The sequence below is a fragment of the Eumetopias jubatus genome, unplaced genomic scaffold (genome assembly GCF_037043125.1).
Source record: "Eumetopias jubatus isolate StellerSeaLion01/CBP00866 unplaced genomic scaffold, mEumJub1_p1.0 scaffold_13, whole genome shotgun sequence".
In the NCBI taxonomy this organism is placed as follows: Eukaryota; Metazoa; Chordata; class Mammalia; order Carnivora; family Otariidae; genus Eumetopias; species Eumetopias jubatus.
In genome coordinates, this window is record NW_028274819.1 from 38,074,018 (window position 1) to 38,086,185 (window position 12,168).

Here is a 12,168-nt window from a genome sequence, read left to right on the forward strand (position 1 = left end):
AAGAAAAACAGTATTACATGACATGTGAAAATTATGTCAAATTTAAATTACAGTGTCCATAAATAACATTTTCTTAGAACACAGTCACGTTTATTGTCTATGGCTCCCATTGCTTTAAAATGGCAGAACTCAAGAGCTGCCACAGAGACCAGATGGCTCACAGAGCCTGAAGTATTTACTATTTGACTTTATACACACACACACACACAGCTGACCATGGCCTAGTGTCTGACTAACCTATACGGTCCCAAGGAATTTTTTTTTTAAAGATTTTCTTTTTTTTTTTTTAAGATTTTATTTATTTATTTGAGAGAAAGAATGAGAGAGAGAGAGCACATGAGAGGGGGGAGGGTCAGAGGGAGAAGCAGACTCCCCGCTGAGCAGGGAGCCCGATGCGGGACTCGATCCCGAGACTCCAAGATCATGACCTGAGCCGAAGGCAGTCGCTTAACCAACTGAGCCACCCAGGCGCCCAAGGAATTTTTTTTTTTTTTTAACAGGAAAAAATGTCCAACAGGGAAATTTCCCAGGACCCAGGTAACATCTGACCAAGAATACTTGTCCCCATGAAAAGCCAGTTAAGTACAAGTTTCTCACAAGGTTCTTGGAAGTCTTCCAGGTTCTTTACTCTTCTCCAAATGCACTCCATTTCTGTGAGGAGCAGAATGCAGCGTCTGCATTCTCATCAAGTGTTCTAATTGATCCACACACAGTGGAAAGCTAAATGAATAGGAATGGAGATGTTTGGAAAAATTAAACACAGATTTCTTAATAAAGCTGAAAATAGCTTAATAAAGCTGAAAATAGGCTCCTGGCATCCCAAGGCGTGTTTATTTCTGTTTAAATAGATGACTTCCCATAGACTGTTATCAGCTCAGTGGGGATCCTAGGAGAGAAGTACTTTCCTCCTCCTGTGCATTTTAAACTCTTTTCAGATGAAATTCAGCCAGAGACTATAAAAAGCATCTGTCAATCTGGATGAAAACAATAACCATGGTCAAGTAATGCTAATACTCTTAGCTGCCCATTTCTTGAGTGCTCTAAACAGACACCAAATAGTCTCATAGGAGAAGATGGAGAGGTTGACAAACAACCCTTTTTGCAGAAAGGTGGCTTCCAGGAAGATGATGATGAAAGTAGCAGGCAGACCAGTGACAGGGTCATTCTCATTAGGAAAGTAGCTGTCACTGCAGTGTGCTTCCTGACTTGAATCCAGCAGCAGGGTGAAGGTTTTGGCCATGGGTAAGTGTGGAAGGCACATGTCCTGCTACCACTGCAGACGAGGGGTGACTAGAACTATGACAAACCCCAGGCAGAGTCTGGGGCAATCAGGGGAATAGGTTGTGCCAATGGCAGCAGAAGGAGGGATGACAGAGAAGGTCCTCGATAAGACCTTAAATGAACACCAAGTCCCTTTCCAGAGGGAGTAGGAGATCAAGATTGTATCAGAGCAGGGGGTTCACTCTAGAACTCAGCACCACAGAAGAGAAGATGATGTGTTTCTAGAGATTGACTTCACTATCAAGGAGGCACCTGAGAGGAGATGGAGGAAACAAGAAGTGTGCCAGAAAGAACAAAGTGATGAAACATACTCACCAAGTGACTGACAGAAACACAAACAAGAAGAGAAAGGCTCTGAAGAAGCAGTAACTGGGCTGCGAAGTAGCTTAATAATAAACCTTCTTAATCTCAAGAATTAGAGCCAACTACGATGAGGGATCTAATCGGGTTAATTAATCAATGTAAAGGGTTTATCCTTCCAGAAAAAAATCACTTCATAGAAAAATCAGATGTTCATCTTAAATGTTGAAAATCCCACCTTAGAGATAATCAGGGCAAGCTTTTGCAGGTAAAATGAATTCAACAATAATTATATACAAAATAAGAAATGATGGGGGAGGGTGCCTGGGGTTCAGTCGGTTAAGCATCTGCCTTCGGCTCAGGTCATGATCCCGGGGTCCTGGGATGGAGCCCCGCATTGGGCTCCCTGCTCAGTGGGGAGTCTGCTTCTCCCTCTCCCTCCACCTGCCACTTTCCCTGCTTGTGCGTGTGCTCAGTCAAATAAATAAATAAAATCTTAAAAAAAAGAGAGAGATGATGGGGGGAAAGTAAAAGCTTTAAATATCAGGTAATGGGCAGGTGAAGGCTAATGATGGCAGCTCTAGAAGCTGATTCTCCATGCTTACCCATATGCCATCCTCCTCCTCTCTTCTTCCCCCTCCCCTCACCCACTCACTCTTAGAGGCACAACTTACTCTGGGGAGCTTTCTGATGTCCCTTCTCGTGTGTTCTCACAGCACTCTGCTTATGCCACTACTGCAGTACTCATTACGGTCCAGTCTAATTGCCCGATGACTATTGATTCTCAGCCCTCAAGAGAAAGGACATGGATTCTCCAAGCTGCATCCTTAGAGGCTTGCACAGTGCCCAGCTCAAGGCAAGAAGTCAGGGTATGGTGATTAACATAACATAATAATAAAAAAAAAAAAACCTGTCTTATGAAGAGGGAAAAAAAAAGTCAGCAGAGGACAAATGACATTGTGGAACAAGGGAATAAGAGAAAGAACAAATGAATGAAGTTACTAAGTAAACAAGGATCTTGCTGCTGGCAAGAATAAAATTGGGATCAAAATAACCTAATTCCATCACAGCATGAATACCCTGAAAAGGATCAATCCCAGAGACTTTTCTTACCCTGGAGAAAATGAGTTCTTTATAAGTCAGGCTTTGTAATATCTTTTTCTGATGCTTGGCATAAAGTTGATTTTCGGCATCATACCTTTTCACAGAAATTACATCTTTTATCAAGTTGAAAGATCAAAACAATATGAAGTATCTTAGGTGTGCTCTAGCCAAAGCCTTAAATAGTTAAATATAATTTCATTTGAAATTCTTTTGCATTTCTTTCCACAGTTCTACTTGTATACCCAGAAATCTCTACTTCTTCCTTTGCTATTATAGATTTCTGCACAATAACTTCAAAATCTTTTATTTTCCACAGAATGTTCCATTTAAGAGATAAGGTAAATGCCTGACTAGGAAGCAACCCCAAATATAAGGAGAATGATTCCCCTTTTATTAGTTAAAAGATATAAAAAAAGAAAGAAAGAAAAATATTCTGGGCAAAGTTGAATAACTTTGAGGACCATATTAAATAGACATCTCTGTATAATGTTTGATAGATTCAGTTATTATGCCTAGCTGTATTAAATACATTACCTAATAGGCTATATGAAATAGATCAATTGAGAAATATTACTCTTTCTTTTTCCATGATATAAAGTAATTTCATTTAATCTCTTCCCATGCATCTTGACTTCAAGGTCCTCCCCAAAATAATCATTTTTCAAGTTCTCTAAAAGTTCCCAAACCTATCATCCCATCTGTCTAAGTTGTTTGAGATAAAGCACCTTTTGAATCTGTTTGATGCTTTCTTTGCACATTTCAAATGAAGTCACCAGAATCCAACTGTATAATGTTAGGACTTCTTATTTTCTCATTTGTCCAAAAGGTAAATATTTGTGATCTCTACATGGTGACCAAAAACTGAACTGTGTTATTAAGTGATTTTTAAAAGGCATATACATAATAATATACAATACTTGCAATTGTGAGAACACACTCCCAGGAATAATGACTAATTCTTTTTTGAGGGATTATTTTTTTTTGCCCCCGTTTAAATGTTATTATCCAGATAAATTCTATAAAAATCCTAAACTGGCATAGCTCATGTCATTTTTTTTTTTCTTCCTCCAAATAGCTTCTTATTGTTCAAAACAAAAGAACTGAGAGAATACCTGGTAATATGAGAACATTTATAAGGACTTGAATTTAAGGTAGTTCTTTTTCTCTGAGGGATAGAAAAGAGGGAAAATCCCTTATATTTGGACATATGTGATTCTCTCTCTCTCTTTTGTGGCAAAAGTCATTCACTTACATCTATTTTGCATGAAGTAGATTTGGCACTAAGTGTAGCAAACCAGATGTATAAGCTGATTAGAGCTCAGTCTAGAGTCTTCCCCTGCAGATACTGCTTTTATACTCAGGCTATGTTGGTTTTAAGCATTTTCAACAGTGGTAAAAAGCCATTCCAATTTTTTTAATTGCTTTTGTAAAGAGCCATTTTTTTCCATTTTAAAAATATCTACTTTCTTTTCTCTTTGTTTCTTGGAGCAATCATAAATGCAATATATGTGGCTTCCCATATCAGTGTAAGCAAATTCATTTTCATATAAAGAATACTTTAGCACTTTGAGTTCCCATGTTATTCAGATTGTCAGGGAAACTCCAAGGACCAAGGGCCTTCCTCCAAAAAATGTCTAGCTCTGTAATCAGCTTCCTGCAGATATTTTTCAGATTCCCAACTGAGCCTATGGTAATATCCTTTTTTTTCAGCCTCTGTAATAATCCAGAACTGGATAAATTTCTTCAAAATTCTCTTATTTGCACAATATACCATACCATTCTTTTTTTTTAGTTTCCACTTCATATCATTATTTTAGATGTTCTCATTTCAACAGCACATCATTTCTGTTCTAAGTTTTTGTCCCTGTCTGTCATTACCAAAAAGGAGTATTTATTAATTTGAAATGCCACCTCTCTTTAACACTTGACACTTGGTTCAGGTACCAGATAGTCTCATTTACCTGGATATTCTGCCTTTCTCATCCTGGGCTTATATGCAAAATGAGTGAGCTCTTTAAAAATTTCTTTAAGTCTGTGAATCTATGGAATTATTTTCCCAAGGAAAACACTGATCTATTGCTGAAACCTAATCCACATAACAGTATGACAAATTCACACTGTACAAATCCTCATGACCACTTAACACTGGGTTCTAGATCCACACTGCTAGAATTAGAACTCAAGCTTCACCTTCTGTTAGTTGTGTGACCTCAGACAATTTTCTGAACCTCTCTGTGCCTCAGTTTTCTCATCTATAAAATGAGGATTACAATAATCATCTAACTGGCTTGACATGAGAATTAAATACATACAAAGCAGGAAGAATAATGCATGGCACAAGATAAACACAAAAAATTATAATAGCTATAACCATTGCCGTCCATCTAACTTGGTATATGGTTACTTAGTACCTACCATATGCAAGGCAGTATGCTGGGTCATTCAAGATCCAGAACACTGGCTAAAATATGTTCCCTACCCTCAAGAAGTTATACAATGTATTAAGGCTCAAGTCGAGTAGATGAACAATTAATACAAGACAAAATGTGAAATGAAAGAGTTCAAAAGTCCAATAAAAGGTTTATGTGAGTTCAGAAAGAATAAAGGGAGTATAGCTGGATAGGGATAATGAGACAACTTTTCATAAAGGAGTTGCTATTTGAACTTTACCTTGAATAAGGGGTAGACTTATAATAGGCAGAGACTAAGTTGGGAACGTACTTAATGAGAGAAACAGCATCACGTGGGAGGAAAAGGGAGTATCTAGATGAGTGAAGAGTATACGTTGGCTAGAGCACATGGACAAACTAGGAAAAGCAAAGCCCCTAGGAGCTGAAAGACAGTGTGGGCTAAAATTTTGGAGGCCCTTGAATACATTCCAAATTGAAGGAACCTGTGAGGCGGATTGAACGGACTAGTGGCAATCTAAACAATGCTTTAAGGAGTATGATCTGATGTCAATATTGAAATGGAGGAATGAAGGAAAAGAATGTGAAGATGAAGAACCCAGTTTTTCCTCTTCTGTTTCTTTGTGGTCTAAGCAGCTATGGTAAAACAAAATATAAGAAAATGGAATTAATAAAGTAAAAAAATTAAAATCAAGTAACAGAATAAGAAGAGAACATTTCATAGACAAAAAAATGCTCATGGCTTTTTTTGGTGCTTCCTAGTAGCCAAGATAACAGGGAACCTCTCAATGGATTACATATCTCACATTATCTGATAGAAGGACCCAAATTCATGGTGAAAATCAAGTTCTCCTAGTCCTCAGTTCTGAGAGGAATCTTCTGTGTTGACCTTTTAAGCAGACTGTTTCCCCCCAAATTCAGAACTGTCCCCTTACAAGATTTTGCACCCAAGACCTTGAGGAAAGCTGAAGTAAGAATGTTTAAAGCATCGTTCTATAAAAGCAAGTCTGTGTATACAGATGGCGGTGGGGGCAAATAATTATGGAGTGATGCAGTCTAGTTATCCAACTTTATATTGACCTTCACTGATATCAGAATTTGAGATTAGTTAGACAACGTTTTTAATAGTCCTCAAGAAAGTATACTGATGAGAGAAACATCATCTGGTCACTCTTTACAACCTCATGACAAATAATTACTTGTTTTAAGCCCACTAAGTTCTGAAGTGCTTTCTTATGCAGCTGTAGACAACTAAAGCAACCTTAATTTTTATAACAATTTTACAAAGGAAAGTATCTCTTATTTTACAAATGAGCAAACTGGAGATCAGAGAGGTTAAGCAGCTTATGCAGTGTCACAGAGCTCCTATGTGGAAGAGCTGAGATGAATGGCAGCTCTGGTACCTGAACGATTTGTAAGGCCATTAACTAACATAGAGCCATAATGAGGAGGAGTTAATTTGGAGAAAAATCAGACAATTTATAGCTACTATTCTTTATAACATCAGGACTTTACAAGAAGCAGAGTAAACTGATAAAGCCCGAGATAAAATTGTCCAATAAATGTTCAGAAATCTTCTCAGGAAACAGAAGCAGCCTGCCAACTACCTGTTTTACCGCCTTGAGGCCATTGGGGTTCTTTAGAGAGGAGCAGTCTTGTAAAGAAAGTTCAGAGACTGAAGCCAGACAGGAATATTTTGCAACAGAGTAGTTCTTCCAGTTTTCTACTCCGCCTGTGAATTCAGGCCATTCTTTTTGTTTGTTTGTTTGTTTACATTTCTTCCTATCTTCCTTCCACTAATACTGAGAGTGAGCATAAAAAGCTGTCCCTGCCCCAGGTTCTGAGGTTATAGTGGTGAACAGCTCCATCATTCCTGCAGCCAAAGAACGCACTGTATACTGAGGTTGATGAGAAGGAAAGCATGTGATGATAACCAGGGAGATGCACACTAGGTAGGATACACAGAGAGCTCTGGGAGAACTGGGAGAGCTACGCCCCTCAATCTCAACAGGGAATGGAAAGAGAGTTAGTCAAGGAAGCTTCCCAAATGTGGTAATGATTACGTTTAGTCTTCTAAGATGAAAAGGAGATCTCTCCTGAAGGGGAGAGGAGCCAAGACCATGTGCAAAGGTCTGACCTAGAAAGGATATGCGGCTGCTTAACAATGAACTCTGTCTGCACTCTCTTTGGAGTGCCACACTTTGTTTTTACTAGGGTGAAGAAGAGAAGGGATGGAAATAGTGAACCTGGGGAAGGAAGCAGATCTCAGAACATGGAAGGTGTCCCATGCTATGTTCAGCTGACCTCCTAAGGCCAAAGGGAAGCTGCTGAATGAGAGGCTTTAAGTAGGGCAGTGACAAGATCCTATTTTCTTTTCGGAAAGATCTTACTGAGGGCATTGCAGAAAATAGATTTAAGGGAGCTAAACTATAGGCAGGACACAAGTTAGAAATAACAGAAATTGTTAAGTTACCAATAATGAAAAAGGCTAATGAGAAAGGAGGGGTCAGAGAGTAAGAAGAAAGGTAACTGGATTCAAGAAATAAAAAAGTAGAGAAATAAGGGGCTTGATGGATAAGTAGGTATGACTTGCTCCACTTGTTGAATGTGAGTTATAAACCTGTTATATAAATGAAGCAACTTATCCAGTAAGTTCCAATGACAGTAATCAATTTAATTTGCCCAATTCTCCTCAGAATTATCTTTTAGAACGGTATAAAAGGAATAATAATGAATAATCTCGAGACACAGCAAGAACTTATCATGTGACAGGTACAGTGCTACAGTTCTATATTTTCTCACTCAGTCCTCCCAATGACCCTAAGAGGTAGGTATGATGATTATCTCACTTTAAGAAATATGAGGCAGTACGTGCCAGGTCATTCATTTTTGGGGTGATTCAGTAAACATATATTGCTTATTTTGCTTATATCAGTCACTACGTTAGGGGCTACACAGGACAAGGGAATGGATTACATGGCATTTGCCCAAAAATGCTCATAGCTGGGGCGCCTGGGTGGCATCAGTCAGTTAAGCATCTGCCTTCGGCTCAGGTCATGATCCCAGGGTCATGAGACTGTGTCCCGCCATACTAGCCAGATTTCTCTGCAGGCTGATTTGCTGAATTTTGATGACCCAGATTAAGAGAAAATCAGTGTTCCAGGTTCTGAGAAAGCCTCAGGACTCCACACAAACAGCTCTGATTTACTCAGTGTATCCTATCATAGTGAAGTGTGAACTGTGGATTCAAATGGAGAAGAATTCCTCAATACATATAAAACACAATAGATGTGGCTAATTTAAGCAAGCAATGTTTATGGCATTCATGACGTTTTAATTTAATAGAAAAAAATCAGATTTGATTTACTTCTCCTGTCTCTTCTGAGTTGGAGCAGGAGCTAGTTTATTCCAGAGTCCACATTAGCCGAGCTGGCTGGAGTTTCCAAGGGAGAAGAGGAAGGTAAAGAGTGGGAGAGACTTGGGGGGACAGCTCAGCCTCCGAGGCACTGACCATTTCATTGACAGTACTGATGTGGCTTATTATATTCTGAATGATGTCCAATGTGGTGCTCTGGCCTCCAGTGTCTGGAGTATGGACATCTTTCTTCTCCACGGATGCCAAGACGGCAGTGCGCATGGAGGTGGCATAGGAGTGGAGCTTGAGGCAATCCAGCATAACACAGCTTGCCAGCAGCAGGGCAGTAGGGTTAGCCATATTCTTATTGGCTAAATTTCTGCCTGATTGCCTTGAGGCTGTTTCAAACACTGCGTATGTATGGCCATAGTTCACACCAGGCACAAGGCCCGCTCCCCCAACCAACCCTGTGCAGACATTGTTGACAGTGTTGCCATAAAGACTGGGCATCACCATGACATCAAACTGCTGGGGCTGGGATACCAGCTGCATGGTGGTGTTATCCACAATCATGCCCTTGAAGGTGAGCTGAGGGTAGCGGGAGGCCACTTCCCTGCAACACTGGAGAAAGAGACCATCTCCCAGTTTCATGATGTTGGACTTGTGCACAGCTGTCACTTTCTTGCGCCCCATCTCTTGGGCCAGCTGGAAGGCATATTCAGCAATGCGCAAAGACTTGGCCTTGGTAATGATCTTGAGGCTCTCAATCACTCCTTTCACACTCTCATGCTCCAGGTTGCTGCATTCACCCTCTGTGTTTTCCCGAACAACTAAGATGTCTACGTCCTTGTGCCAGGTCTCCACGCCTGGCAGACTTTTAAAATGGATGACGTTGGCATAGAGATCTAGAGTGGTGCGAAACATGTTGTTATGGGATATGTGAGATGGTGGCAGGTTGTGGTTGGTTTCAATGTTGCCCTTCAAAGCCACACGGTTTCGGCGGACTGCCATGATGGCATTGCGAGTGTCCTCTTCACCAGAAGTGGAGTTAACTGTCACCTCCTCAAAGTCCACAGGCACACATGCATGTCTGAACACAGTCTTGACATGCAGCATAAGTTCAGGTCCAGGGCCATCCCCAGAAATCAGAGTCACAATGTGTCGCCCACCATATTTGGCTGATGGAGGAATACTGTGTTTAAAAGAGAAGCTCCTCAGTGAGGTCTCACAGCCAAATAAAATCTCCCAAGAAGGGCAGAGAGTAGAAGGTCGCAACACGGCCTTCACAGAGCAACTGGCAGCTGTCAGCATCTTCAGTGCCATGATCATGAAGCAGAGAGTAATTTATGTAAAAATATGCATTCTTCCTCTTGTTCTGAATCGGCTTCTTTTGGTGGAATTCTAGATCCTTAATTCTTGCTACGTCACAACCATCTCTCCTTCCTTGTATTCTATTTTGACATTCTACTGCAGTGAGAGAACTAGCCAAGAAGTGATGTATCCTATAGAAAATGTATTTATTCTATGTGCATGATATACTTTTTAAAAATTGGCTTTATATTTTAGAGTAGTTTTAGGTTCACAGCAAAACTGAACATGAAGTACAGAGATTTCACAGATAGCACCTATATCCCATAAAATTCTGCCCACACTATCAAAATACCACCCCAGAGTGGTACATTTGTTACAACTGATGAACCTACATTGACACAACATTTTCACCCAAGGTCCATAGTTTAAATTAGAGTTCACTCCTAGTGTAGTATTTTCGGAGTTTGGACAAATAATGGGGTGTATCCCCCACGATAGTATCATACAATGTAGTTTCACAGCCCTAAAAATCTGCTCTGCTTTGCCTACTTATCACTCCCTCCTCCCTGGCCCCTGGTAACCACTGGTAACCACTGCTCTTTTCAGTGTCTCCATAATTTTACATTTCCCAGGATGTCATAGAATTGAAATGACACTGTATGTAGCCTCTTCAGATTGGCCTCATTGATTTTAGTAATATGCAGTTAAGGTTACCTCCATGTCTTTTCACAGACTGTATCTCATTTCTTTTTAGCACAGAATAATATCCCACTGTCTGGATATAAAACCACGGCTTATATATTCACCTACTGAAGGACATCTTGTTTTTTTTTTTCCAGGTTTTGGTAATTATAAATAAAGCTGCTATAAGCATACATGTGCAGGTTTTGTGTGGACATAAATTGTCAACTTATTTGAGAAAGTAACAAGGACCCCAACTTCCAGATCCTATGGTAAAAGTATCATTATTTTTGCCAGAAACTGCTCAATTGTCCTCCAAAGTGTTTGTACCATTTTTCATTCCCACCAGTGGTTAATGAAAATTCTCATTGTTCTACAACCTGGTCAGAATTTGTTGTCAGTGTTCCAGATTTTAGTCATTGTAATAGGCATGTACCAGTATCTCATTGTCTTAATTTGCATTTCCCTGATGACATACAATGTATCGAGTATCTTTTCATATGCTTATTTGCCATCTTCTTTGATGAGGTATCTGTCAAGGTTTTAGCCGATTTTTTAATTGGGTTGTTTGTTTTCTTATTGTTGAGTTTTAAGAGTTTCTTTGTATTTTTTTTTTTTGGATGACAGTCTTTTATCAGATGTGCCTTTTGCTAATAATTTCCCCCCAATATATGGCTTGCCTTCTCATTCGCTTGACATTGTCTTCTTTTAGAGAAGTTTTTAATTTTAACAAAGTCTATCTTGTTATTTCTTTCATGGATCCTATCTTTGGTGTTATATCTAAAAAGTCATCGCCATACCCAAGATCATCTAGATTTTTTCCTACATTATATTCTTGGAGTTTTATAGTTTTGTATATTACATATAAGGCTAGGATTCATTTTGAGTTAATTTTAGTGATGGATTTAAGGTCTATGTCTAGATTTTTTTTTTTTTTTTGGTATATGTATGTCCAGTTGTTCCAGCACCATTTGCTGAAAAGACTTTGCTCCATTATGCTGCTTTGCTCCCTTGCCAAAGATCAGTTGGTGATTTGTATGGGTCCATTTCTGGGCTCCCTATTCTCTTCCATTGATCTATTCATCTGTTCTTCTGCCAATAACACTATCTCGATTACTATAGCTTTTTTAGTAAGTCTTAAAGTTGAGGACTTTCAGTTTTCCAGTTTTCCTCTTCTCTTTCAATACTATGTTGGCTCTTGTGGGTTTTTTGGCTCTCCATATACACTTTGGAATCAGTTTGTTGATATCCAAAAAATAACTTTCTGAGATTTTTGATTAATTTTGCACTGAAGCTAGACACAAAGTTGGGAAGACCTGATATCTTGACAATATTAAGACATCCTATCCATGAATAGAAAACAGCTCAATTTATTTAGTTCTTCTTTGATTTTATTCATCAGAGTTTTATAGTTTTTCCTCATATAGATTTTCTACATTTTTTAAAATTTATACCTAAGTATTTCATTTTGGGGGATGTAAACATAAATGATATTGAAGTTTCAATTTTAAATTCCACTTATTTGTTACTTGTATATAGGAAAACAATTGACTTTTCTGTATTAACCTTATATCCTGCAATCTTGTTATAATCACTTATTAGTTCCAGGAATTTTTTGCTGATTCTTTCATTTTTTACATAATAGTGTCATTTGCAAACAACAGTTTTGTTTCTTCCCTTTTAATTTGTATACCTTTAATTTCCTTTCTTACTGCATTAACTAGACAT

The 12,168-nt window shown here is 38.9% G+C and overlaps 1 protein-coding gene and 1 pseudogene across 1 annotated transcript in view; both read right to left on the minus strand.

Moving 5' to 3' along the window:
• The window catches only part of NELL1 (neural EGFL like 1), an 820,872-nt gene that overhangs the window by 264,826 nt on the left and 543,878 nt on the right, over positions 1-12,168 (minus strand). The gene's annotated exons all lie outside the window — the stretch shown is intronic.
• Positions 8,497-9,771, minus strand: LOC114220021 (isocitrate dehydrogenase [NAD] subunit gamma, mitochondrial pseudogene; annotated as a pseudogene).